Below are 23,815 nucleotides of genomic sequence, written 5' to 3' on the forward strand. Positions count from 1 at the left end.
TTGTCTCACATTACATTAAATATGATCCCAATGAGGATGTTACAGATAGATCTTTGGGTCAGATTTCGTAGCATTTTATGACTTTGCCGATCATTAAAAACTATTTTATGGGGAAGTGTTGGTTTAAATACAAATTAAATAGATGAAGATGGCTTCTGACATATGGCAAGGCATTCTTAATAACCAAGTCAGTAAATCCTTATTATTGTGACAGCAAAGGCATAGAACTTCATGATTTTTACTTTGAAGGAAAGCTAAAGTCTTTCTCAGTGATGTATGATAAATGGCAGTTTTCTCAGTTGAATTTTATCAGTTCACATTACCCTATATATAACACAACGACAATGATAATATTCAATAGCCCAGAAAATGTTATTGTCACATCATAATTACTAAAATCTGTTGTAATAGATGCTGGCTCTACATAGAAATGAGGGAGCTTCATAGCAAAGATAAAAATCTAATCAACCAAGGATATGACACCAACAATGGATGCGTTCCTTCTTTTCAGCTGAATGATTTGTTGCTAGAGTATTCATTCCATGAACAAAAAAAAAAAACATACAGTGCCTTGTGAAAGTATTCGGTCCTCTGGAACTTTTCAATCTTTTCCCACATATCATGCTTCAAACATAAAGATACCAAATGTCAATTTTTGGTGAAGAATCAACAAGTGGGACACAATTGTGAAGTTTAACGAAATTTATTGATTTTAAATTTTTGTGGAAATTCAAAAACTGAAAAGTGGGGCGTGCAATATTATTCGGCCCCTTTAGCTTAATACTTTGTTGCGCCACCTTTTGCTGCGATTACAGCTGCAAGTCACTTGGGGTATGTCTCTATCAGTTTTGTACATCGAGAGACTGAAATTCTTCCTTGGCAAAGAGCTCGAGCTCAGTGAGGTTGGATGGAGATCGTTTGTGAACAGCAGTTTTCAGCTCTTTCCACAGATTCTCGATTGGACTCAGATCTGGACTTTGACTTGGCCATTCTAATACCTGGATACGTTTATTTGTGAACCATTCCATTGTAGATTTAGATTTATGTTTGGGATCATTGTCTTGTTGGAAGACAAATCTCTGTCCCAGTCTCAGGTCTTTTGCAGACTCCAACAGGTTTTCTTCAAGAGTGGTCCTGTATTTGGCTCCATCCATCTTCCCATCAATTTTAACCATCGTCCCTGTCCCTGCTGAAGAAAAGCAGGTCCAAACCATGATGCTGCTACCATCATGTTTGACAGTGGGGATGGTGTGTTCAGGGTGATGAGCTGTGTTGCCTTTACGCCAAACATATCTTTTGGCATTGTTGACAAAAATTTCGATTTTGGTTTCATCTGACCAGATCACCTTCTTCCACATGTTTGGTGTGTCTCCCAGGTGGCTTGTTGCAAACTTTAAACAACACTTTTTATGGATATCTTTGAGAAAAATCTTTCTTCATGACACTCTTCTATAAAGGAACGAATGATTGTTGTCCTATGGACAGACTGTCCCACCTCAGCTGTAGATCTCTGCACTTCATCCAGAGTGATCATGGGCCTTTTGGCTGCATCTCTGATCAGTCTTCTCTTTGTTTGAGATGAAAGTTTAGAGTGACAGATGGATCTTGGTAGAGTTGCAGTGGCATGATACTCCTTCCATTTCAATATGATCGCTTGCACAGTGCTCCTTGGGATTTTTAAAGTTTTGGAAATCATTTTGTATCCAGTTTTAAACTTCTCCACAATAGTATCACGGACCTGCCTGTTGTGTTCCTTGGTCTTCATGATGCTCTCTGTGCTTCAAACAGAACCCTGAGACTATCACAGAGCAGGTGCATTTGTACGGAGACTACAGGTGGATTACATTTATCATTATTAGTCATTTAGGACAACATTGGATCATTCAGAGATCCACAATGAACTTCTGGAGTGAGTTTGCTGCACTGAAAGTAAAGGGGCCGAGTAATATTGCATGCCCCACTTTTCAGTTTTTGAATTTCCACAAAAATTTAAAATAACCAATAAATTCCATTCAACTTCACAATTGTGTGCCACTTGTTGTTGATTCTTCACCAAAAAAGGGGAATTAGACCTACCGGTAATTCTGTTTCCAGTAGTCCCTCAGGACAGCACCATGGAGGTAGTCCTCCCTTGACCTATAGCGGGACAGGATCACAGAGAGGTTAAAAGGCCCCTCCCACCTCCACCCTCCAGTGTTTTTTCAAAGTACCACCAGGATGGATGGAAATGGTCTACACACGCCCTTACAAACGCGTATATAAGAGACCATTTAACAGCTTCATCTTAGTCTCGAGCCATGGCGACCTGACGGACGAACGATCTGCCGAAAGATTGATCCCGTGCAAGCCTAAAGACAAACATAAGGGAGGGAATTAAGCGTGCTGTCCTGAGGGACTACTGGAAACAGAATTACCGGTAGATCTAATTCCCCTTTTCCATTTCGTCCCTCCGGACAGCACCATGGAGAATACCAAAGGAAAGATCCCAGGGTGGGTACAGAAACCCAAGGACCCAAGTCCTAGGCAAGAACCAGGCCAGATATAGAAATGATCTGAAAGATCAAAAGAAATATAGATATTTAAAGAAATCCACAAAGAAACACCGTAGTGAGTGTCCGATCTATGTCTATAATGGCCAATTTCAGTATGAATGTGGTAAACAAGGTATGCAGCAGAAACAGAGTGAAACACACCCCTTGTATCCCAATACCAATAATGAACCGCAGTGAATTATAGTTGTTGTGACAGATACTTATAAACACCGCCGCCACAGAATAGGTTTAAAAACCTTATTGCCCAGCAAAGTATGGTGATAGCCACAGCCACAACACCATGAGGACTGTACAGACCAGTAATCCGCTGCATGTGGTTACCAACAAAAGACTGTTCCTTCATCGGTCCTCCTGGGCTCAGGTTAAACCCTGGTTAGAGATCAGCTTACCATAGTACAAGGAAACCAGCAAGACAGAGACCCTGGACTGCAGGAAGATCAAACCAGTAACAGTTAGTACATGGATAATGGCAGAGCATTGGGATGCACATACATTACTCATCCAGGAGATCATGCCTATTACGAATCCTTTGATGTCTAAACCCCAAGTAAGGGTTTTATATATTATAGAAACTAAGGAAATACGCTATCTGCCAGGTAATATCTCCTGCCATTACCAACATCGGCCTTCTCATTAGAAGCACGGAAAGGGAAAAGTGGATCATCACTCCTGTTTTACCTACAGTATGTTAGACACAGGGAGTCTGGACTCTGGAATCAATGAAAGTGGTGTTGGTTGGGGGTTGTTGGTAAAAATCCTCTGATACGAGAGATTATTTCGAACTGCCTCTATACGAGTCATTAGTCCGGACATTATATATAAGTCAACTTATCTATCTATATATACACACATATATACCCGCATGGCCTAAAAGGCAATCTTCTCAGTGATATTTATACACCCAGACTGCCATGGTGGGAGTAACCATACCTTATAGCTAGAGAGAGTAGTTTTCTCCCCATCACGGAGGGGGATTACCTACTGTGAGGCAATGGGACTATGGACTGTAAGAGTCCTGGTTACCGATTCTTTATCTTCGGAGCCCTGACTGCTGTAAGAACAGTGGGTGTGGGATCATCTGCCACCTGACGCAGTGCTGCTGTTTCGCCACGGGGTACAAAGGCAGTGATGCAGCCCCTGGTAAACATAATACAACAGACTTATGTGACTAGAATTTGTCTACTGGATGTTGATCAAGGCAACTAGTCTGAATGCTGTATGTGGAGCTGGGAAGGATTCTGTCCTTCTCCCTCCTGGGATTTACTGCTCCCAGGATAGTAGTATGTTCCTTGTAGGATGAATCCAAAGATATAGGTCTCCCTTTAAAGCTAATTATGAAAGAAACTTGCCGTTAGCACTCAAGGCAGTAGCTCCCTGAGAGTTCTGTTCCAGATGGAAGAAATGTTATTATACTAAGCCAATTCAAACATAGGAGCATAGGTATTTTTTTTTTTTTTGCTATCCTGGATGCCAAGAATGAAGCAACAGAAGCTGGATCTGGGTCCAAAACTCAAGGACTCTGGGCCCGAGACAAAATGTAAAGTGGTAGGCCAACAATACAGGGTGCGGCCACACAACAAGGCACAAGTCAGATGGTCCAAGCCAGAGGCACAAAGCCACAATGCCCAAAGTACTATGAAGCACTGAGGCACCATGATGTACTATGAAGCACTATGATAGGACTGCCCTTCACCTCTCCAAACAAGCCTATTTCAACACCCTCATCACCTCACTGTCCAATAACCCAAAACATCGCTTTGACACTTTTCATTCTCTACTCAACCCAAGAGTACAGGCCCCAACCACGGAGCTCCGAGCTGACGATCTGGCCAATTACTTCAAAGAAAAAATTGACCAGATTCGACAGGAAATTATCTCCCAATCACCTCATTCCATGCACTGTCCTCCCTCCCCCACTGCATCTAGCTCACTCTCTGATTTTGAACCAGTCACAGAAGAAGTAAGCAGGCTCCTTGCATCTTCTCGCCCAACCACTTGCACCAGTGACCCATTTCCGTCACATCTCCTCCAGTCCCTTTCCCCTGCTGTCACCCCTCACCTAACTAAAATATTTAACCTCTCTCTCTCTTCTGGTATTTTTCCCTCCTCATTTAAGCATGCCATCATACATCCACTACTTAAAAAACCATCCCTCGACCAAAACTGTGCCGCTAACTATAGACCTGTCTCTAATCTTCCCTTCATCTCTAAACTCCTGGAACGCCTGGTCCACTCCCATCTTATCCGCTATCTCTCAGAAAACTCTGTTCTCGACCCTCTCCAATCCGGTTTCCGCTCTTTACACTCCACTGAAACTGCCCTCACTAAAGTCTCTAATGATCTGCTAACAGCTAAATCAAATGGACATTACTCCATGCTAATTCTCCTCCTCCTCTCACCTTCTCCTTACTGTTGAGGTCCCTCAATGATCGGTTCTAGGCCCCCTCCTCTTCTCCTTGTACACTGCCCCTATTGGTCAAACAATCAGTAGATTTGGTTTCCAGTACCATCTCTATGCTGATGACACCCAATTATACGCTTCTTCTCCTGACATCACGCCAGCCTTTCTAGAAAACACCGGCGATTGTCTAAACGCTGTGTCTAATATCATGTCCTCACTATATCTGAAACTGAACCTGTCAAAGACTAAACTCCTGGTGTTTCCTCCCTCTACTAATGTACCTATACCCGACATTGCCATTTCTGTGTGTGATTCCACTATTACTCCCCAGCAACAGGCCCGCTGTCTTGGGGTCATACTTGATTCTGAGCTTTCTTTTGCCCCCCACATTCGATCACTGGCTCGCTCTTGTCATCTGCACCTCAAAAACATTTCTAGAATTCGACCTTTTCTTACTTTTGACTCTGCAAAAACTCTTACTGTTTCTCTTATTCATTCTCGACTCGACTATTGTAACTCTCTTCTAATTGGTCTCCCTCTTACCAAACTCTCCCCTCTCCAATCTGTCTTGAATGCTGCAGCCAGGATCATATTCCTCACCAATCGTTACACCAATGCCTCTACCTTGTGCCAGTCATTACACTGGCTACCCATCCACTCCAGAATTCAGTATAAAATTATTACCCTCACCCACAAAGCCCTCCATAGCTCAGCACCACCTTACATCTCCTCCCTTGTTTCAGTATACCACCCTACCCGCGCCCTCCGTTCTGCTGATGACCTGAGGTTAGCATCCTCAATAATCAGAACCTCCCACTCCCGTCTTCAAGACTATACACGTGCTGCGCCAATTCTTTGGAATGCACTTCCCAGGTCAATACGATTAGTCCCTAATCCCCACAATTTTAAGCGTGCCCTGAAAACGCATTTATTCAGACTGGCCTATTGCCTCAACACATTAACCTAATCTATCCCTGTGTGACAAAGCCAAAAGTTTTACCATAACCAGATTTCCCGCATCATGTTCCCACATGCTTTATGCATCCATTAGCCCTCTGTGTTTTTACTGTTACACACTTAACATTATGGCTGGTCCATACAATCAGGGCAACTGTTACCACCCACCTTTCGTGTCTACCTCTTTCCTCATAGACTGTAAGCTTGCGAGCAGGGCCCTCTTTCCTCTTGGTATTTGTTATAATCTATGTGATTATTGTTATGCTGTAATGTCTATTGTCTGTACAAATCCCCTCTGAAATGTAAAGTTCTGCGGAATATGTCGGCGCTATAAAAATACAATTTATTATTATTATTGATACCCCATGAGGCACAGGGGCACCAAAGCACTATGATGCCATCTGATGCACCGAAGCATTATGATGCACTCTGATGCATAGAGACGCTATGAAGCACTATGATGCCATATGAAGCAAAAAGGCACTTATGAAGCGCTATGATGCAATATGATGCATAAAGCCACTAGGAAGCACTCCGATGCAATATGATGCACAAAGGCTCGATGAAGCACTCTGATGGAATATGATGCACGAACGTACTATGATGCATTATGATGTAATATGATGTAATATGATGCAATATGATGCAATGGCACTGTGAAGCACTATGATGCAATATGATGCGGAGGCACTGTGAAGCATTATAATGCAATATGATGCCGAGGCACTGTGAAGAATTACGATGCAATATGATGCCAAGGCACTGTGAAGCACTATGATGCAATATGATGTGGAGGCACTTTGAAGCATTATGATGCAATATGATGCCAAGGCACTGTGAAGCACTATGATGCAATATGATGCAATATGATGCGGAGGCACTGTGAAGTACTATGATTCAAATATGCACAGAGGCACTATGAAGCACTATGATGCAATATGGTGCAGAGGCACTGTGAAACACTATGGTGCAATATGATGCAATATGATGCACAAAGGCACTTTGATGCAATATGATGCGATATGATGCAGCGTCACTGTGACGCAATATGATGCCGAGGCACTGTGAAGTACTATGATTCAATATGCAGAGGCACTATGATGCCATATGATGCATAGAGGCACTATGACGCCATATGGTGCAACCTGATGCACTCAATATAATGCCTAGAGGCACTATGATGCAATCTGATGTACTATGATGTGATATAATGCAGAGGCACTGTGAAGCACTATGATGCAATCTGATGCAGAGAGGCACTATGATACAATATGATGCATAGAGGCACAATGATGCAATATGATGCATAGAGGCACTATTAAGCCATATGGTGCAACCTGATGCACTCAATATAATGCATAGAGGCACTCTGATGCAATATGATGTACTATGAGGCGATATGATGCAGAGGCACTCTGAAGCACTATGATGCAATATGATGCAGAGAGGCACTATGATGCAATATGATGCACAATGGCACTATGAAGCCCTATAATAATAATCTTTATTTTTATATAGCGCTAACATATTCCGCAGCGCTTTACAGTTTGCACACATTATCATCACTGTCCCCGATGAGGCTCACAATCTAAATTCCCTATCAGTATGTCTTTAGAGTGTGGGAGGAAACCAGAGTACCCGGAGGAAACCCACGCAAACACGGGGAGAACATACAAACTCCTTGCAGATGTTGTCCTTGGTGGGATTCGAACCCAGGACCCCAGCGCTGCAAAGCTGCAGCGCTAACCACTGAGCCACCGTGCTGCCCAAGCCCTATGATGCAATATGATGCATAGAGGAACCATGCTACAATATGATGCAACGTGATGCACCCAATATAATGCATAGAGGCCCTATGATGCAATATGATGCACAGAGGCACTCATTATAAAACATAGCAGCACTATAAGGCAATATGAAGCATATAGGCACTCAATATAATGCATAAAAGCTATCTGATGCACGGTGACACTCAATGTAATGCATAGAGGCACTATGATGCAATAAGATGCACAGAGGCACTCAATATAAAGCATTGCAGCACTATAATGCAATATGAAGCATAGAGGCACTCAATATAATGCATAGAAGCAATAAGATGCAATATGAAGTGCAGAGGCACAGACAGACTACGACTCTGTTTGAAGGTGCCAAACAAGAGACCAGGTCCCCAGTTACATCCAAGAGACTCTGAATGAAACATCTCACTTGTCAGACTGACCCCACCCGAAGGAGGTAATTACTGAGCTGCAGCTGGAGGGCAGTCTTCATGGAGACACTGTGCTGCATTAACTCCATGTGTCCTTTGGGTTCAAATCATGGGATGTAACCTGGACATATGGCTATAGGCTTAGCTGCATATATGTGAAAATATACCTCAGCACATGAGCAGCTTCAGCACAATGGCATGAGACTAGCATCAGCCCAGAGGCCTAGGCCATCAACATAGCATTCCACCATGCACTTACCTGTGCTGGCTCCATACCTGCTAGAAAACCAGGGGGAGCTTGTAACGCCGAGAGCCTACCATAGGGAGAAGCGGCGTCCTGTCAGGAATGCTGCAGTACGGCCAATGATTTCCTCTCCTGTGCCCCACGAGATCCAGGAAACCAGCCTGTTGCCTGTCTCGTTCTGCACTTCTGCGTTCTACCGTGGAACGCATGCCGACCTGCACTGGCATCACCGGAGGAGCTACAACCTTCTCCGCCACACGATTTCCAGTAGAAGCGGTGGCTTCAAATATTCACCTTCTATCTTCACTCCTCATGGAGCAACCTCTCATACAACCGTCCCCTTTGGGACAGAAAAAACACTGGAGGGTGGAGGTGGGAGGGGCCTTTTAACCTCTCTGTGATCCTGTCCCGCTATAGGTCAAGGGAGGACTACCTCCATGGTGCTGTCCGGAGGGACGAAATGGAAATTTACATTTGGTATCTTATGTTTGAAGCATGATATGTGGGAAAAGATTGAAAGGTTCCAGGGGGCCGAATACTTTCGCAAGGCACTGTATATATATACAAAAAATAAGGGGAACACTGGGCACTCTTACTGAGCCGACACATGGATGTTAGTGACCTTCTTATCATTTCAACCTGTTGTTTATTCCATTGGCACAACAGCAGGAGAAATTGAATCACAATCAGTGCTGATTTCACAGAAGTGTGACTGACTTGGAGTTACATTTTGTTCTTTAAGTGTTCCCTTTATCTTTTTGAGCAGTATACGTATATACACACAAACACAGTGGTGGCTGAAAGTGTTGGCAGCTGACACCCTTGGAATTGCTCTCGAAAATGTATTTCTCCCAGAAAATTATTGCAATTAAACACGTTTTGTTATACACGTTTATTTCCTTTGTGTGTATTGGAACAACACACAAAAAAAAGGCAAATTGAACATCATTTCATACAAAAACCCCAAAATAGACTGGACAGAATTGTTGGCACCCTCATCTTAATATTTTGTTGCACACCCTTTGGAATAAATGATTGCAATAAATCACTTCTTATAACCATCAAAAAGCTTCTTACACCTCTCAACTGGAATTTTGAACCACTCTTTTTGAAAACTTCTCAAGGTATGTCATATTTGAGATCTCTCTAAAGGCGTGGACACATTGCTGGCCACTTCAGGACTCTCTAGCGCTTTGTTTCTATCCATTTCTGGGTGCTATTTGAAGAATATTTGGGGTGTAAAGAGTCTGTTAGAAACATTGTGGATGGAAGATAAACCTGTAGTAATGTTTTAGTACATATAGGACAAAAAGGCTGCTCGTAATATCTCCACCCCTGGGTGCGGCCACTTGGTAAAATGATACCTGTTTGTCTCACACATGGCTGTGTGTATGGAGATGGCAGATCACCTGGTTTGAGTGCCTTTGCTAAAGGACTAAGAAGCTAGACTCTAAGCCAGGCAGGCTAACCAAAACTATTGTATAGATGTGCTGCTTCATGTTCTATTTCATGTCAGACAAGTGCTGTATTTGAGTTTCCTGTGATGTGGTTTGAAAGAACTGAAATAAACCAGCCAGACTTTAACCCCTTTCTGCCATCTGACGTACTATCCCGTCCATGGGACCCGGGCCCCTATGCCCATGGGCGGGATAGTACGTCATAGCGATCAGCGGCGCTCACGCAGTCGCGGCCGGGTGTCAGCTGATTATCACAGCTGACACCCAGCACTATGTGTCAGGGATGGTCACAGACTGCCACCGACACGTTAACCCCTGGCACACTGCGATCAAACACGATCGCAGTGTACCGGGGGTTTAGGGAAGCATCGGCGGGGGGCTCCCTCCGTGCTTCCCTGAGACCCCCACAGCAGCGGAATGTGCAGCGCTGCTGCGGGGGCCTCCTTCCCTGCAGGTCTCCCGATCCAAAATGGCGGCGGCTTCCTCATGCCTGCAAAGCGCCGGCATGAGGAAGCCTGCAGCACTGCCTGTGACAGATCGATGATCTGTCGCAGTGATCTGTGATGTGACAGATCAGCGATCTGTCACATGACAGTTATGTCCCCCCTGGGACATTGTAATAAAGTTTAAAATAAAGTGTAAAAATAATTTATAAAAAAAAATCGCTAAATAAATAAAAAAAAAATATTCCCTAATAATTTCATTTTTTGGAAATAAAAAAAACCCAATAAAAGTACACATATTTAGTATCGTCGAGTCTGTAGCGACCTGCCCTATAAAACTGTCTCATTAGTTAACCCCTTAATTGAACCCATTAAAAAATAAAAAAACGAAGCAAAAAATAAAGCTTTATCATCATACCGCCGAACAAAAAGTGCAATAACGCGCGATCAAAAAGACGGATATAAATAACCTTGGTCCCGCAAAAAACGAGCTGCCATACAGCGCCATCAGCAAAAAAATAAAAAAAGTTATAGTTCGCAGAATAAAGCGATGCAAAAATAATTATTTTTTATATAAAATTGTTTTCATTGCATAAAAGCGCCAAAGCATAAAAAAACATAAATGAGGTATCGCTGTAACCATACTGACCTGAAGAATAAAACCGTCTTATCAATTTTACCGCACGTGGAACGGTGTAAACGCACCCCACAAAAGAAATTCTTGAAATGCTGGTTTTCGTTCATTCTGCGTCCAAAAAAATCAGACTAAAAAGCGATCAAAAAATGTCACGTGCCCGAAAATGGTACCAATAAAAACGTCAACTCGTCCCGCAAAAAATAAGACCTCACATTACTCGGTGGGTCAAAATACGGAAAAATTATAGCTCTCAAAATGTGGTGATGCAAAAACTATTTTTGCAATAAAAAGCGTCTTTTAGCGTATGACAGCTGCCAAACATAAAAACCCGCCATAAATAGTAAATCAAACCCCCTGTTATCACACCCTTAGTTAGGGAAAAATAATAAAATTAAAAAAATGTAATTATTTCCATTTTCCCATTAGGTTTAGGGCTAGGGCTGAGATTAGGGTTAGGGGTGTGTTGGGGTTAAGGTTGGAGTTAGAATTGGGGGGTTTCCACTGAGTGGGCACATCAGGGGCTCTCCAAACGCAATATGGCGTCTGATCTCAATTCCAGCCAATTCTGTGTTGAAAAAGTCAAATGGTGCTCCTTCCCTGCCAAGCTCTGTCATGCACCCAAACAGTGTTTTACCCCCACATACGGGGTATCAGCCTACTCAGGACAACTTTCAAAACAACTTTCGGGGTCCAATGTTTCCTGTTACCCTTAGGAAAATAAAAAAAATGTGGGGCAAAAATATCATTTTTGTGGAAAAAATGATTTTTTTATTTTCACGCCCAGGCGTTATAAACTTCTGTGAAGCACTTGGGGGTTCAAAGTGCTCACCACACATCTAGATAAGTTCCGTGGGGGGTCTGGTTTCCAAAATGGGGTCACTTGTGGGGAGTTTCAACAGTTTAGGCACATCAGAGGCTCTCCAAACTCGACATGACACCCACAGACCATTCCATCAAAGTCTGCATTCCAAAACATCACTACTTCCCTTCCGAGCCCCAACGTGTCCCCATACAGTAGTTTTCTCCCACATATGGGGTATCAGCGTACTCAGGACAAATTGGACAACTTTTAGGGTCCAATTTCTCCTATTACCATTGGGAAAATGAAAAAATTGGGGGCTAAAAGATCATGTTTGTGGAAAAAAAATGATGCTTTTATTTTCACGCCCGGGCATTATAAACTTCTGTGAAGCCCTTGAGGGTTCAAAGTGCTCAGCACACATCTAGATAAGTTACTTAGGGGGTCTAGTTTCCAAAATGGTGTCATTTGTGGGGGGTTTCCACTGTTTAGGCACATCAGGGGCTTTCTAAACACGGCATGACGTCCAATCCCAATTTCAGCCAAAAAAGTCAATTGGCGCTGCTTCCCTTCCGAGCTCTGCCATGCACCCAAATAGTGGTTTACCCCCACATATGGGGTATCAGCATACTCAGGACAAATTGCACAATAACTTTTGGGTCCTGTTATCCTTGTAAAAATAAAAATTGAGGGTGAAAAGATCATTTTTGTGGAAAAAATATGATTTTTTAATTGTACGGCTGTACGTTATAAACTTCTGTGAAGCCCGTGGGGGTTCAAAGTTCTCACCACATATCTAGATAAGTTCCTTGGGGGGTCTAGTTTCCAAAATGGGGTTACTTGTGGGGGGTTTCCACTGTTTAGGTACATCAGGGGCTCTCCAAACGTGACATGGCGTCTGATCTGAATTCCAGCCAATTTTGCATTGAAAAAGTCAAACGGCACTCCTTTCCTTCTGTGCTCTGCCATGTGCCGAAACAGTGGTTCCCCCCCACATATCAGGTATCAGCGTACTCAGGAGAAATTGCATATTAACTTTTCCTGTCCAATTTCTCCTGTTACCCTTGGTAAAATAAAAAAAATTTGACCTGAATTAATTTTTTTGTGAAAAAAAGTTAAATGTTCATTTTTTTTTAAACATTCAAAAAATTCCTGTGAAGCACCTGACGGGTTAATAAACTTCTTGAATGTGGTTTTGAGCACCTTGAGGGGTGCAGTTTTTAGAATGGTGTCACATTTGCGTATTTTCTATCATATAGACCCCTCAAAGTGACTTCAAATGTGATGTGGTCTGTAAAAATAAAATGGTGTTGCAAAAATGAGAAATCGCTGGTCAAATTTTAACTCTTATAACTTCCTAACAAAAAAAAATTTTGGTTCCAAAATTGTTCTGATGTAAAGTAAAGTAAACATACGTGAAATGTTATTTATTAAGTTTTTTTGTGCCATATCTCTGTGATTTAAGGGCATAAAAATTCAAATTTGGAAAATTGCAAAAGTTTCAAAATTTTTGACAAAATTCCATTTTTTCACAAACAAACACAAGTTATTTGAATGAAATTTTACCACTACCATGAAGTACAATATGTCACGAGAAAACAATGTCAGAATCATCGGGATCCATGGAAGCGTTTCAGAGATATTACCTCATAAAGGGACAGCGGTCAGAATTGTAAAAATTGGCCGGGTCACGAACGTGCAAACGACCCTTGGGGGTTAAGGGGTTAAATAGAAACGAATCCTTTGATACCTCAGATCGCTCCCAAGGGAGTAGCATTGTTACAGGGCTCACTCTCCTGCTGTAAAACCCAAGATCTAGGAGGCAATCCCAGCTTTCTGAAACTAGGCACTACATTGTGACCCAAAATCCATTGGTAATCTTTAGATTTCATGATGCAGTAAACACAGTAAAGGCATCCATTGCTAGAGGCAGGAAAACAACCCCAAAACATCTTTGAACCTTCACCATATTTGACTGTAAGTACTGTGTTTTTTTCTTTGGTGGCCCCATTCCATTTTTGGTAAGCAGTAGAATGATGTGCTTTACCAAAAAGCTCTAACTTGGTCTCATCTGTTCACAAGACGCCTCGCAGAAGGATTTTAGCTCACTCAAGTACATTTCGGCAAACTGCAGTTTAGCTTTTTAATGTCTCTGTATCAGCAGTGTGGTCCTTCTGGGTCTCCTGCCACAGCATTTCAGTTCATTTAAATGTCGACGGATAGTTTGTGCTGACACTGGTGCACCATGAGTCTGCAGGAGAGCTTGAGTTTCTTTGGAATTTGATTGGGGCTGCTTGTCTAGCATCCAGACTATCTTTTCATCAATTTTTCTCTGCCGTTCACATTCAACGAGATTAGCTACAGTGCCATGGGTTGTAAACTTCCTGATTAAGTTGTGCACCGTGGACAAAGGAACATCAAGATCTCGGAAGACAGACTTGTAACCTTGAGGTAGTTGATTATTTTCAACAATTTTGGTTCTCAAGTCCTTATACAGTTCTCTTCTTCTCTCATGCTCTTCTCCATGCTTAGTGTGGCACACACAGACACACAATGCAAAAACTGAAGCAACGTCTTCCCTTTTTATCTGATTTCAGGTGTGATTTTCATATTGCTCACACCTGTTACTTGCCACAGGTGAGTTTGAACTAGCATCACATAATTGAAACAACGTTGTTTACCCACGTTGTTTGTGTAAAATTATGTCCAATTTGCCTTTGTTCTCTGTTTTTTGTGTTGTTCCAATACATAAAAAGGAAACAGACATGTGTATAAGAAAATATGTGCAATTGCAATAGTTTTCTAGGAGAAATACTCCACTTTCTGGAACAATTGACTGTGTTTGTGTGTACCAAAAGTGACTTCAGCTCTAAAAATATATTATGTGTTAGGTAAGCGGTGATCGGGCACAATGTATGTACCTGCAATGTAACTGCAGAATTGAAACATAGTGTGCACTACACGCTGTAAAGATTCACCGGTGCTGGGAGTGGTTGATCGTGCACAAGTAAATTATTTGCATATTTCCAGCAACATACTAACTAAACGTGTCCAGCCTCACTCAATACACTTGCATTGCGCGAGGCTGTGCACATCTAGTTGGCATGTGAATGCATGTATGCAAAACAATTACTTGCAGTCACATGCCCACCAGTCCCAGCGCAATAGAATCCTCACAACAGGCATGCGATGTGAGGATTCACAAGAATGCAGTAACACAGAATGATTGAAGAATCATAGAATGGTAGAGTTGAAAGGGACCTCCTGGGTCAACTGGTCCAACCCCTTGCTCAAAACAGGATTCACTAAATCATCCCAGACAGATGTCTGTCCAGCCTCTGTTTGAAGACTTCCATCGAAGGAGACTTGCACCTTAAGACCAGACAACACCTTTAACCCTTTTACCCCCAAGGGTGGTTTGCATGTTAATTACCAGGCCAATTTTTACAATTCTGACCACTGTCCCTTTATGAGGTAATAACTTTGTAACGCTTCCATGAATCCTGGTGATTTTGACATTGTTTTCTCATGACATATTGTATTTCATGACAGTGGTAAAATTTATTTGATATTACTTGTGCTTATTTGTGAAAAAAATGGAACTTTTGGTGAAAATTTTGTATTTTCATGCCCTTAAATCACAGAGATACACTACCATTCAAAAGTTTAGGGTCACTTAGAAATTTACTTATTTTTGAAAGAAAAGCACAGCTTTTTCCAATGAAGCTAACATTAAATGATTCAGAAATACCCTACATACATTGTTAATTCTTATTATTATTATTATTATTATTAATTGTTATTCTAGCTGCAAACGTCTGGTTTGTAATGCAATATCTTCATAGGTGTATAGAGGCCCATTTCCAACAGCCATCACTCCAGTGTTCTTATGGTACTTTGTGATTGCTAATGGTGTTAGAAGGCTAATGGATGGTTAGAATATCCTTGAAAACCCTTGTGCAAGTATGTTAGCACAGCTGAAAACCGTTTGGCTGATTACAGAAGCTATAAACCTGACCTTCCTTTGAGCTAGTTGAGAATCTGGAGCATTACATTTGTTGGTTCCATTAAACTCTCAAAATGGCCAGAAAAAAAGAACTTTCATGTGAAACTCGACAGTCTATTCTTGTTCTTAGAAATGAAGGCTAATCCATGTGAGAAATTGCCAAGAAACTGAAGATTTCCTACAAAGGTGTGTACTACTCCCTTCAGAGGAGAGCAAAAACAGGCTCTAACCAGAGTAGGAAGAGAAGTGGGAGGCCCCGCTGCACAACTGAGTCTGTAGTTTGAGAAATCGACGCCTCACAGGCCCTCAACTACCAGCTTCATTAAAAAGTACACGCAAAACGCAAGTGTCAACGTCTACAGTAAACAGGTGACTCCAGGATGCTGGCCTTCAGGGCAGAGTGCCAAAGAAAAAGCCATATCTGAGACTGGCTAATAAAAGGAAAAGATTAATATGGGCAAAAGAACACAGACATTGGACAGAGGAAGATTGGAAAAAAAGTGTTATGGACAGACGAATCCAAGTTTGAGGTGTTTGGATCACACAGAAGAACATTTGTGAGACACAGAACAACTGAAAAGATGCTGACAGAGTGCCTGACGCCATCTGTCAAGCATGGTGGAGGTAATGTGATGGTCTGGGGTTGCTTTGGTACTGGCAAAGTGGGAGATTTGTACAAGGTAAAAGGGATTTTGAATAAGGAAGGTTATCACTCCATTTTGCAACGCCATGCCATACCCTGAGGACAGCACTTGATTGGAGCCAATTTCATCCTACAACAGGACAATGACCCAAAGCACACCTCCAATTTATGCACTATTTAGGGAAGAAGCAGGCAGCTGGTATTCTATCTGTAATGGAGTGGCCAGCGCAGTCACCAGATCTCAATCCCATTGAGCTGTTGTTGGAGCAGCTTGACTATATGGTACGCAAAAAGTGCCCATCAAGCCAAACCAACTTGTGGGAGGGGCTTCTGGAAGCATGGGGTGAAATTTCTCCAGATTACCACAGAAAACTGACTGCTAGAATGCCAAAAGTCTGCAATGCTGTAATTGCTGCAAAAGGAGCATTCTTTGACAAAAGCAAACTTTGAAGGAGAAAATGATTATTTTAAATAAAAATCTTTTTTTTCGAACCTTGTCAATGTCTGGACTAGATTTTAAATTTATTTGGCAACTCATTTTATTAATAAAAGTATGAGTTTTCATGGAAAAAACAAAATTGTCTGGGTGACCCCAAACTTTTGAACGATTCTGTATGTCACATAAAATACTTAATAAGTAACATTTCCCACATGTTTACTTTACATCAGCATAATTTTGGAACCAACATTTTTTTTGGTTATGAAGTGTTACAAGTTAAACAGCGATTTTTCATTTTTACAACACCATTTTTTTTTAAGGGACCACATCACATTTGAAGTCACTTTGAGGGGGGGTCTATATGATAGAAAATACCCAAAAGTGATACCATTCTAAAAACTGCACCCCTCCTGAGTATGCGAATACCCCATATATGTAGGTAAACCCCTGTTTGTGCGCATGGAAGAGCTTGGAAGGGAACGAGCGCCATTTGACTTTTCAATGCAAAATTGGCTGTAATTTAGATTGGACGCCATGTCGTGTTTGGAGAGCTTCTGATGTGCCTAAACAGTGGAAACTCCCCACAAACAACACCATTTTGGAAACTAGACCCTCCAATGAACTTATCTAGATGTGTGGTGAGCACTTTGAACCCCCAAGTGCTTCACAGAAGTTTATAACGTAGAGCCGTAAAAATAAAAAATCATATTTTTTCCACAAAAAATATCTTTTTGCCCCCAATTTTTTATTTTCCCAAGGATAACAAGAGAAATTTGACCCCAATCATTGTTGTGTAATTTCTCCTGAGTACGCCGATATCCCATATGAGGGAGAAAACCACTATTTCTGCGCACGGCAGAGCTTGGAAGGGAAGAAGCGGTATTTTACTTTTTGAATGCAAAATTTGCTAGAACAATTGGCAGAGACCATAGCCCACTTGGAGAGTCCCTGATGTGCCTAAACAGTGAAAATCCCCCATAAGCGACAACACTTTGGAAACTAGAACCCCTAAGGAACTTATCTAGGTGTGTGGTGAGCACTCTGAACCCCCAAGTGCTTCACAGAAGTTTATAACGTAGAGTTGTAAAAATAAAAAAATCATATTTTTTCCACAAAAATGATCTTTTCACCCCAATTTTTTATATTTTTCCAAGGGTAACAGAAGAAATTGGACCCCAAGAGTTATTGTGCAATTTGTTATGTGTACGCTGATACCCCATATGTGGGGGTAAACCACTGTTTGGGCACATGGCAGAGCTTAGAAGAGAAGGAGCGCCAGATTTTACTGTTATGGTTTGCAGATGCCATGACCCACTGGGAGAGCCCATGAGGTGCCAAAACAGCAGAACCCCCTAAAAGTGACCCCATTTTACAAACTACACCTCTCAGTGAATTCATCTAGAGGTGCAGTGGTCATATTGACACCATGGGTGTGTCTGTGGGCAAAACACGCTGACATGTATGTTTTTAATGTCAGCATGGGCCACAAAACATCCAGCACAAGTGCATACGCAAAACACATATGGATGTCATCCATGTGACACGCATCAGCACCGGTGGAAGAAACAGGGGAGAATGATGAGAGCTGTGTTCAGCACCCGGCACCGAGGAACAGTACTTACTGTAAGGCTTCTTCCCTTGCGCCTGTCCTTGTGGTACTAATGCAACACACGCATGCCACATGTGTGCCGCAAGTATGAGACACACGGACACTGACATCTCCTTTACCGGAAATATCAGGACGTTTGAAAGAGGCCTTATAGCGGGTTTTTCTGTTTGGCTGCTGTCACACACTAAAAGACACTTTTTATTGCAAAAAATAGTTTTTGCATCACCATATTTTGAGAGCTATAATTTTTCCATATTTTGGCCCAGAGTCATGTGAGGTCTTGTTTTTTTTGCGGGACAAGTTGATGTTTTTATTGGTACTATTTTTGGGCACTTGACATTTTTTAATCGCTTTTTATTCTGATTTTTGGGAGGCAGAGTGAACACAAACCAGCATTCCATGAATTTCTTTTTTTTTGGGGGGGGGGGGCGTTTTTTTCGTTCCGCTTGTGGTAAAATTGATAAAGCAGTTTTATTTTTCGGGTCAGTACGATTACAGCGATACCTCATTTATATATTTTTTTATGTTTTAGCACTTTTATACAATAAAAACTATTTTATATTATTTTTGCATGGCTTTATTTTGAGAGCTATAACTTTTTATTTTTCTGGTTATGGAGCTGTATGGGGGCTTGTTTTTTGCGGGACAAGATGATGTTTTAATCGGTACCATGTGTTAGGCTGGTTTCACATTTGCGTTTTTTTTCGCGGTAATTTAGCGCTAAATAGCGCATGCGGTTTTTTTCCCTATACTTTGCATGGGATGCGCTTATGTGCGCATACACATGCGTTTGTACGCGTTTCACCGCGCATGCGTTTTTTTGCGGTATGCGCTCGGGCGCACAAAATGCAACTTGTTGCATTTTTTGTGCGTCCGATTTGCCTCAAAAAAACGCATGCGCGCGCAATGCGTTTTTTTACAGCAAGACACCCATTATAAGTCTATGGTGAGCATATGTGCGCATTGGCATGCTTATGTATGCGTTTTTTTGCACATGCGGTTTTTTTTTACCATTAGTTTAGACAATGGAATTTAGGGGTTTGGGTAAAGTTAGGGTTAGTTAAGGGGGTTTAGGGTTAGGGTTAGGGTCAGGGTTAGGGTCAGGGTTAGGGTTAAGTATGGTTTGGTTAAGGGTTAGGGTCAGGGTTAGGGTCAGGGTTAGGGTTAAGTATGGTTTGGTTAAGGGTTAGGGTCAGGGTTAGGGTTAGGGTTAAGGTTAAGTATGGTTTGGTTAAGGGTTAGGGTCAGGGTTAGGGTTAAGTATGGTTTGGTTAAGGGTTAGGGTCAGGGTTAGGGTCAGGGTTAGGGTCAGGGTTAGGGTTAAGTATGGTTTGGTTAAGGGTTAGGGTTAGGGTTAAGGTTAAGTATGGTTTGGTTAAGGGTTAGGGTCAGGGTTAGGGTCAGGGTTAGGGTTAAGTATGGTTTGGTTAAGGGTTAGGGTCAGGGTTAGGGTTAGGGTCAGGGTTAGGGTCAGGGTTAAGTATGGTTTGGTTAAGGGTTAGGGTTAGGGTCAGGGTTAGGGTTAAGTATGGTTTGGTTAAGGGTTAGGGTCAGGGTTAGGGTTAGGGTCAGGGTTAGGGTTAGTAAAGTCATGGTTTGGGTTAGTGTGAGTGGCCACCTAATGTTGGAAAAAAACGCAAACGCGGTAAAAACGCACTAAAAACGCATACAAACGCTTAAAAACGCTGCGTTTTTTTCATGCATGCTCATAAAAATGCTTGAAAAAAACGCAGCAGTTGTATGCTTTTGTATGCGTTTTTCAATGCGTTTTTTTTTGCGGGAAAAACGCGCTGCAAAAAAAAGCAAGTGTGAAACAGGCCTTAGGCGTTGGATTCCTGGCACTGCACAGCGGGAGTCCAGAGCCAGACATCCTGCGGTCTCCCATTCTTCCTCGACTGCTCCGGGTGTTGCTCAGCAAACACGGCAAGCCAGGCTTGCTGCTCAGACTTGCTCTGACAGCCTGGATGTTGCTGCCACCTCTGGTGCAGCAATAGCAGCGCAACCTGCTCTGCAAGGAACTGCTCCTGAGGCTAAGTCCTCATGCCGTGCTACTGGGCATGCCTGCAACTTGACCTCTCACTGGAGAGCAGGGGTCACATGCTCAGGTCCTACGTCGGATCTGATTGGTCCTTCCCAAGCTAATGGAAGGTCCCGGAAGCGCATCGCTATAAATAGCTCGCATGGCGGCTCGGCGATTATGCTGTGTGTGTATGGTGATGGATGTGTGGACTGGTGACTGACGCATTATGAAACCCCTTCCCTCGGATATTACGAATGGTGACAGAGTTGGATAGTCAGTCTCAGCTTGTGGCAAGCTACACGCCACGTGATCCTCACCTACACTAGCGTCTGTCGGCGCCTGTGTCTCAGCGCCGACGTCTGCGGCTTTACCTGCCGCTGCGCTGCACTAACCGCAGCTACTCTTGGTCGCTGTTGCAACGCCACACGCAGGCCTCTGTGACAATAACAGAGCCGCGTCTCGGCATCACATTGTCCCTTGCGACTGTGTGCCAGAACAGAGCCGTCCTTAGCGTTCGGGTGACGTTAACCCGAGCGCAGTACCTCACTGATTAGGTGCACCTGCCATTGTTCTTTAGCGGTCTTGTCACCTACCGCACGGTGGACTCCGGGCGGCGAACGCACCTCCTGTTATTTTATATTTGGTGCGTTTCGCCGTCCTAACATTACACTAGTGCCAGGGTCTGGCTGACAATGGCGGACGTGCTTCAGCTGCAGCGCTACATTCGGCAGCTGGAGAGCAGGTTGGCGGCTATTGAGAGCACCAACTCAGCTGCGAATGCTGCGCTAGCTGCCGCCCAGACAGTCGATGAGGCCGTCTCACGTGTGCCCACACTTTTGCCCTCGCCAACAATCTCTTCCCTCCCGCTCCCCGATAAGTTTTCGGGTGAAAGCGCCACCTGTAGGGGATTCGTCAGTCAGTGCTCCATTCACCTGGAGTTGCTGGCTGCACGGTTTCCTACAGAGCGGGCTAAGGTGGGCTTTATTGTCTCCTTGTTAGCTGGCCGGGCATTGCAGTGGGCCAGGCCATTGTGGGAACGTGATGATCCCATGGTTCAGGGGCCTGCTCAGTTCCTCGTGGCTCTGAAGCAGGTCTTCTTGGGACCACGGGTCATGCACGATACGGCTCTCCAACTGTTAGCGTTAACACAAGGGTCACTCTCGGTTAGCCATTATGCTGTCCAGTTTCGGACATTGGCTTCCGAACTGGAGTGGCCGGACAAAGTGTTAGTCCCAGTGTTCTGGAGAAGCCTAGCTGAGCATGTCAAGGATGCTCTAGCCACCCGAGATATTCCCACAACTCTGGAGGAATTGATCTCCGTCTCCACCCGTATTGATCTCCGGTTCACGGAGCGCGGGCTGGAGAGGACTCAATCCAGACGTAAGATTAACCTGGCTCCCACCTTTTCCAAACCGCTGAGCCATTCCGCACAGGAGCTCCCCTCCACCGAGCCCATGGAGGTATCTCGCACCGGTACTAAGCCACATCAGGTGCGGGGCTCTGTGCGCTGTTATCACTGCCGACACTTTGGCCACTCGGCTGGCACATGTCTTCAGCGGCCGAAGGAACGACCCCGTTCCATGGTTGTAGGTGGTGGCCAGTCCCAGATGGAGCCCTTTTCGCCTAAGCCGGTATTCCGGGGTACTCTGGATAATGGTTCCTCCACCTGGGAGGCAGAGGTTACTCTGGACTCCGGGGCCGAGGGGAACTTTATGTCCTCGAGTTTTGCCCAGAGTCACACTATCCCTCTGGTATTACTCCCACACCCTCTGACCATCAGGGTAGTGGATGGGGCACCATTGCCGTCTCAAGTGACCCATCAGATGGTCCCACTTGGTCTCGCCATGTCCCCCTCACATCGGGAGACCCTGTCCTTGCTTATTATGCCTCATGGCATCGATCAGGTACTCCTCGGGGTTCCCCGGCTTCGTTGTCACTCCCCTCACATTCATTGGGCGTCGGGGAGAATACTGGGCTGGAGCAAGGACTGCAAGGGAAGGTGTCTAAGGGACAGTCTTCAGGTAGCGTCTACAGAGCTGCCTACAGATCTCTCCACGCTTCCTGAACCCTACCATCAGTATGCGGACGTCTTCTCACTTCTCTTCACAGTGATCTCGCTAACGAGATTGCTGATTTTGTGACGCCACAGCGATCTTACCAGCGAGATCCCTGTGTGTGACGGGGATCAGCGACCGGCCCCCCCCGCCAGGTATCGCTGATCGTGCTCGATCGGCCTGGGCCATTTTTTGATCGCTGGTCTCCCGCTGGCCAGCGAGCATCGCTGCGTGTGGCAGCGGGAGCCAACAATCAGTGAGGCTCCCAGCGCTCTAAGCAGGCGCTGGGAGATGGTCTCTAAGGTAAATATCGGGTTACTAAGCGGCGCACGTCACTTAGTTACCCTATTTGTACCTTAAAAACCTGCGTGCTGGTAGCTCCCGGCGCGAGCACGCAGGTTTGTAAGGTACACATCGGGTAACTAAGTAACGCGCACTGCTTAGTAACCCGATATTTACCTTAGAGACCAGCGTCCTCGCTGGTGCTGATCGCTGGTGAAGCTGCCTGTTTGGCAGCTCACCAGCAATCATGTAGCGATGCACCAGCGATCCTGAGAAGGTCGTATCGTTGTCGGGATCGCTGGTGCATCTTTATGTGTGACGGGGCCTCTACTCATAGATCCCAGCAGGGAGCTCATTACACTAATACCCAGCCCATTGCTGCAAAATACAGTTGAGTTGGAGGAAGGGACAAAAAGTCTCAGTTATCATAAAGATAAACTTAGATAAACACGCTACTGTCCTCCGGCAGTGATGTTCCTCACATACGCACAACAGCATAAACTGGAGAGTTAACTGAAATGACCCTTTAATTTCCCCTTTTTTTAGGGTTATTGTAGGGGACTGCAGTGACTAGTTACAGACTCCTCACTTCTCACGTACATCAAACATTGGAGATCACATAACTACACACAGTCATCTAATTTTTACCTGATGATTGACTGAAATAGTTGAAATAGGCCTGTGAATCCTGAAGAAGATGGTAGGTACTGTGAGAATCATGTGGGAATAGTGGATGAGGGCAGGTATATCTCGCCCAGATTCCTTTCCTATGTGGCCTAGTCTGGTCAGTATCGCACCTGCTTGCTAATGAATAATGGGAGGTGGATATAAAAGGATGCCAGGTGGTTGTGTGAGTGTCTCAGCCTGGGAACACAGAGAGCCTGTCTGTGTGAGAGACACATGTGAGTGGAAGCAGTGCCCACTGCAACTGTGGTTTGGCTGGACGGGAGAAGCCCGCCAGTTGGTAGTTAGGTTGTCCATTGTTTAGTTAGTGCCGGACAGGCAAGGATTTGTTTTATTTTTTATTTCCTTTTGCATTGCTTTCACCGTTAATAAACCTGAC

The 23,815-nt window shown here is 43.8% G+C and overlaps 1 protein-coding gene across 1 annotated transcript in view; it reads right to left on the reverse strand.

Moving 5' to 3' along the window:
• Window positions 1-23,815, reverse strand: part of SLC9A9 (solute carrier family 9 member A9) — a 1,175,932-nt gene that overhangs the window by 526,297 nt on the left and 625,820 nt on the right. The window lies entirely within an intron of this gene.

The sequence above is a fragment of the Dendrobates tinctorius genome, unplaced genomic scaffold (assembly GCF_039654945.1).
Source record: "Dendrobates tinctorius isolate UK_male_01 unplaced genomic scaffold, ASM3965494v1 ptg000060l, whole genome shotgun sequence".
NCBI classification, from domain to species: Eukaryota; Metazoa; Chordata; class Amphibia; order Anura; family Dendrobatidae; genus Dendrobates; species Dendrobates tinctorius.